This window comes from Dryobates pubescens, chromosome 36 (genome assembly GCF_014839835.1).
Source record: "Dryobates pubescens isolate bDryPub1 chromosome 36, bDryPub1.pri, whole genome shotgun sequence".
In the NCBI taxonomy this organism is placed as follows: Eukaryota; Metazoa; Chordata; class Aves; order Piciformes; family Picidae; genus Dryobates; species Dryobates pubescens.
In genome coordinates this window covers 905,393-911,439 of record NC_071647.1, presented here as the reverse complement: position 1 = coordinate 911,439, position 6,047 = coordinate 905,393, and positions in this window count along the sequence as shown.

The window sequence follows — 6,047 nt, the reverse complement described above, 5'->3', positions numbered from 1 at the left end:
GGCAACCCCCCCGCTGCCTGCAGCCCGAGAGGAGCGAAGCCCTGCCCGGTCTCCAGCCGAAGCAAACCCTGCCGCTGGCACTCTGGCACAGGCTGCTGTGGTGCCTGGCTGCCTGGCAACGGTGGCATCGCCCTGGCTCCGTGGTATCCCCTCTCCACCCAGCCCCACTGTTAGCAGCGAGCCCAACCGGGCTGAAGCCCACCGAGGCTCCAGACCCTCTCCCAGTCCCTGGGCTGGCTGCAGTGTGTCCCCCGCTGTGCCCCTTGCTGCCCAGGCAGGGCCAGCCGTAACTGAGCACCGAGGGGCATCCAAAATACCAACTTTTTAGTGTCTTTATTTGTTGGGCAGTGACATTTACTTTGATGAAAACACAGGGAGGCAGCTGTGCACAGCCTGGCATCACCCTGCTGCCCCGTGGCATGGGCATCGGTGGGGATGGCACAGGGGCAAGCACAGGGCAGCCTGGCTGCAGGGTCGGCATCCTCTCGGTGCTCTCACATGGCTGCCACGCTGCAGCTGTTGCCTTCGTGCTGCTCCTGGGCTCCCAGGGCTGTTTCCCCAGCTCTGCAGGACCGGGGGTGCTGCCTGGGGCATGCAGCTGGGGGGCACTGCTGCCGAGGTCACCACATGTGCCGGTAGGGGAAGGCCACCTCCACGCAGAGCACTGCCAGCGCCTCGGAGCAGTTGTGCCGGTGCCCAGCCAGCAGCCTGCCCTCTCCCAGGGGGGTGGCCAGGCCCTCCCCGGGGCCGGAGCTGCGCCAGCCCTGGCAATCCCTCCTGCGGGCATGGCTGCCCCGTGGGGTGGATCCGTGCCAGGCCAGCCGTCGTGGCCTGCAGATGGGGATGGGACTGAGAGGGGCTGGGGGACACCATCCAGGGCACCTCCAGCTCTTTGCACCAGTTCCTGTGTCCGTGCAAGTGCCAGGGGCGGGGGGGCCCCGCTGCAGCCCCCCACCCTGGTTCCCAGAGAGGGTGAATTGTTCAGGTATGCCCTGCCAGTGCCCACCCCGTGGCCAGACTCACCAGAGGGCATCTGCCAGGACGTTGCGCCCGTTGAAGGAATAGATGGGGGCCCGTGGGGTGGCACCGGCTGAGCCCTCGAAGAGGGAGCTCCAGGACTTGGCCAGCAGCTGGCCCTGTGGGGCAAGCACTGGTGCTGAGCTGGAGGCTGGGGAGATGCCCTTGTGCCCCCTACCTGTGAGCTGTGACTGCCTCTGGGTTCCTCTCTGCTGCCCAGAACACCAGCGAGGAGCACAGCCGGGGTGCAGCAGCCCCAGCACAGGACTGGGCAAGGATCCTCCTGCCGAGGCTCACCGGGGGCTGCAGGGCATTGCCACCGGCGGCCCCCACGGGGGGCGGGGGGGTACCTGCCTTCAGGTTGACGATGGGGAGGTTTCTGTCTGTCCTCTTGACGATGGAGGCCAGGTCCTGGGTGGGGGCCGAGAGGAATGCCCGGAAGGTGCCATAGAGCTGAGCCTCCTGGGACTGCCGGTAGCACTGCAGGTCGGCCCCGCGGATCCCGCTGGTGTCGCCGGCCAGGGGCACGTTGAGGGCGGCCAGGCGGAGCTGGGGAGGGCGGGCAGGGCAGCAGGGAGGTTTGGGCATGGCCAGGTGTGGAGGGCTCTGCCTCCTCCTTCCCAGGAGGGTGTGAGCCTCCGGCAGTGCCAGCCGGGCATGGGGAGGTTCCCTGGGCACCTCTCCCCTGTCTCCCGTGGCTGGGCCACTCATCTCCCACCCCCGGGGCTGGGCATTGCTTACTGATGGGATCCGTGGGGCGATGGTGGTTGGCAGGAGCTGGGGCAGCCCTTGTCCTTCCTTCTGGACCTGGAGTAATGTGACCCAGGTCAGCCATGGGCACCCATCCCTGTGCCATGAGTGCTACTGGTGCAGCACCCACTCCAGCCCCAGGATCTGTGTGTGCCAGGCTGGTGCTGCCCTGCCAACCTCTCCTCTCCACAGCATGTCCCTCCTGGCACGGCCAGAGCCACGGCAAAGCTCACCATTGAGTCTGTCAGGGCTGGCATGGGCTGTGCCATATCAGGACCTCTGGTCTGCACCCTCTTTGCCTCCTGGATGGACAGGAGAGGACAGTCCTGTGGGGTCTGCCTCCCTCCAGCTGGCAGAGGGCTCTGTCCCCTGGCTGGGACATGAGAGGACCCGGTAGGTGCCCGCCCCCCTCACCTGGTACTGGGGGGTGGAGGCAGAGGGGTCGTCACCGGCCAAGAAGGACTCTGAGCCCTCCACCTGCACAAGGCAAGGAGCAGAGGATGGCTTAGGGGGAAACCAGCTCCTTCCCAGGGCTACATCCGGCCCGGGGCCAGCTGCCAGGGCTGGAGCCTGGTGCCCTGCTCTGTGCAAGGCACCCCGAGGGGCATCCTCGGTGCGCGGTACCAGGAGGCGGCTCCAGCCGGCGGGGGTCCGGAGGTAGGCGCTGCCCCCTTGCCGCACGTAGCCCAAGCTGCCCTCGGGCATGGCGCTGCCCAGCTTCAGCATCTCCTCCTTGGAGCTGAAGACCCACGTCTGGCGCTGGGGGGGAGGCAGAGGTTCGCGGCCTGGCTGTGGGGCGCGGGGGGGGCGGGCAGCCTGGGGGGCTCGCCCCTGGCCACAGCCAGGACGCACCCGGGGGTCAGAGTCGGGGTCTGGCAGCTCCGTCCGAGGGGTGTCAGCATCTGGAGAGCCTGAAGGGGGGTGGGGGGAGGTGTCACGAGGTGCCCTGCTGCAGGGGCTTGGTGCTCCCGTGGGAACCGGCCCCGCAGGGATGTGGTGGTGGCAGTGCCAGGGGACCCGTGCAGGGTGGCACAGCCCCGGTGCCCACGAAGGGATGTGGCATGGGCACAGGCAGGAAGCTGGAGCTCAGAACGCCTGGGACCTGCCCTTACCTGCGGCCCAGCCTGCGCTGCTGGCTGCCTGTGAAGGCAAAGGGGAGCCCCTTACTGCCACCGGGCACAGGGACCCCCTCCCTGGCACACAGGGAGGGCACAGGTCCCTCCGGGGGGCAGTGTGGCCATGGCTTACCGGCTGCTTGCAGGGGGGCTGGGCACGGACTGGGTAAACCCTCTGGAAGCACAGATGGGGGGGTGTGGGCAGCCCCTCGTGCCATGCACTCACACACGTGGGTGCCCTGGCACGGGTGGGTGCCCTGGCACGGGTGGGTGCACAGCCTCTGCTGGGACTTACATTGAGGTAGAGGAAACCTGGTGCTCCAGGGGGGCCAGGGAGCCCGGGGGGGCCGGGGGGGCCAGGGGGACCTCGAGGGCCCTGCAGTAGAACAGTGTGGAGATTGGACTGGGGTACTTTGATGCTGCCTTTTGGGGGGGCAGCTGTAAGACACCCCATCATTGTCCCCTCCCCCTGCCACTCCATTCCCCTCCTGGGGCTCAACCCCCCAGGACAGGGCAGAGCGTGGGGGGCAGCCTGGTGCCAGGTCTCACGTGGGGGATGATTGCTCCATAGATCTCTGCATCCTCTTTGCTGCCCTGCAGAGAAGGTTGAGGCTGATCTCCATCCTCCTGCTCTCCATCCTCCATCCACCCCTCCATCCTTCATCCCTCCATCCTCCCCCTCTCCATCCTCCCCCTCTCCATCCTCCCCCTCTCCATCCTCCCCCTCTCCATCCTCCCCCCTCCATCCTTCATCCCTCCATCCTCCCCCTCTCCATCCTCCCCCTCTCCATCCTCCCCCTCTCCATCCTCCCCCTCTCCATCCTTCATCCCTCCATCCTCCCCCTCTCCATCCTTCATCCCTCCATCCTCCCCCTCTCCATTCTTCATCCCTCCATCCTCCCCCTCTCCATCCTTCACCCCACATGCCATCTGGGGCCCCACGAGCTCTGAGCACTCACGGTTTGGTACCCACTGATGGGCACCCAGGAGCTGGGCTGGCTGCCAGTGCTGGGGAAGGGCTTCTGGCCTGGTTTGCACTCCTGTTCCCCATAGCAGCACCCCTGGGGGAGGCAGGGTTAGAGCCTGGGGGGGGTGGGGGGCACGGGGTGTGCCCTGTGTGTGTGCATGGGGGCTCACACACAGGGCACTGTGTAGGAAGGGCACCCCCCAGCCAGCTCCCCCCGTGCCAGTGCAGTGCCCGTGGCTACCAACCCTCTCTCCAGGGTCTCCCTTTTCTCCCTGGAAGGGAAGCAGAGAGGTTCCTGTCAGTGCCATGGCTCCGGGGGTCCCTGGGCACAGCACTGTGGCAGCTGCCGTGGGGCTGTTTGGTTCTGGGGCGCAGCCATGGGTGGTGCTGCCCCCCATGCCCTCGCTGCCAGCGCCTGGTGCCCGCAGTGCCCCTGCCCTGGCTCACCTTGGGGCCGGGGGGCCCGGCCGGCCCGCGGTGCCCTGCGTGGCGTGAGTCACACTGCGAGGAGAGGATGTCTGGGGTGAGCGTGGGACTGCCCCCCAGCCCTCACCACCCCCAGCCCGGAGACCCCTACTCACCCTGTAGTCCCCCGGTGGCCCTGGTGGCCCCACGGGCCCGGGCATGCCCGGGGATCCTGTCTCTCCTGTCCTGCCAGGGCTCCCTGGCATGCCTGGCAGTCCATGTTCACCCTTCTCGCCCTGCCAGACCACACGTGTGGGTGGTGAGCTCGGGGGCTCAGCCCCCCACGACCCCCAGGTCCTGCAGCAGCAGGGCTGGGGCAGCCCTGGAGCCCTGCAATGGGCTGGGCTGGCACCCCCTTACCTTCGGTCCGGGGTACCCTGGCTCCCCCCGGAGCCCTGGTTTGCCAGGCAGTGATGCAGGTCCTGTGGCACCAGGGGGTCCTTCGTGCCCAGGCAGCCCGGGGGGACCTTGTGGCCCTGGGAGCCCTGGTGGCCCTGGGGGTCCGTCTGGCCCGGCCGAGCCTGGAGATCCTTGAGGTCCTTCGGTCCCCGGGAACCCAGGTGGTCCCAGAGCCCCGGGTGGGCCGGGGGGTCCTGGCTGCCCATCCCGCCCAGGGACCCCCGGGGGGCCATCGTGTCCTGGGTATCCTGGGGGTCCGGGCAGGCCGGGAACGCCGGGGGGGCCTGGGGGTCCTGGGTTCCTTGCAGACCCTCCCAGCTGCTTCTTGAGTTGAAGGGAGAGAGGAAGCAGAGAGCAGAGTCAGTGAAATGTTCCTGACCCATCTCCTGCCCCTCCCCCGAGCTGCCCCCTCCCATGGCCCCACGCCCCAGCCCTCCCCATCCCAGACCCTGCAGCCAGCACTGGCATCATCCACGTGCCCTGGCATTGCCAGCCTGTGCCCCCCATGCCATCACTCACCTCGTTCTCCAACCCCCTGGGGAGTGCAGAGAGTGCAGCTGGGCTCCTGGCTCCCCAGGTTCCTGGGGGTCCTGGGGGTCCTGGTGGTCCTGGAGGACCTGGAGGGCCGCGGGGCCCCTGGTGACCTGGCTGCCCCGGGCTGCCGGACTTCCCTCTGTCCCCGGAGGATCCGGGCTGGCCTCTCTCCCCCGGGAACCCTCGGTCACCTTTCTCTCCCTGCGAGGCAAAGACAGAGCCTGGCTCCTGGCTCTTTCCTCGGCCGTGCCCCCTGCGGGGGACTCCCTGCCCCCCTGCCCGGGGACGCCTCAGCCTCCCCCAGCCCTGATCCCGGACTGAGAGTTCCAACTCTGAGCAGAAAAGGCTTTGCCTGGCCAGCAAAGCTGCAGCATTTCTCCCCCTGAGACCTTGTGCCCCCGTGGGTCCCCGTGCCCCCGAGCCTCTGCCCACCTCACCTTCGGGCCAGGGGGGCCAGGGGGGCCAGGACGTGCGGGGCAGACGCAGCTGGAGCTGTTGTGCACCTGGAGGAGACAGAGAGGAGCTGTGGGGATGGCAGCCCTGGCTGCAGGGTCTGGCACGGCTGTCCTGTGCCCACCTCGCACCTGGGGAGCAGGGTCCACCTCCGGGGGCGGGGGCACCCTTCGGGGCAGCTCCTTCGCTGTTGTCTGTGCAGAGGAGAGGAGAGGCTGAGTGTGAGACCCCTGAATCCCCTTCCCATCTCACCCACCCTGCCAGCCCACATGCCCCAGAGCCCCTCAGGTGGGTGCCCATCGCAGGCTGCCCCTTGCAGCCCCCGTGGGGAGCAGGACCCCTGCACC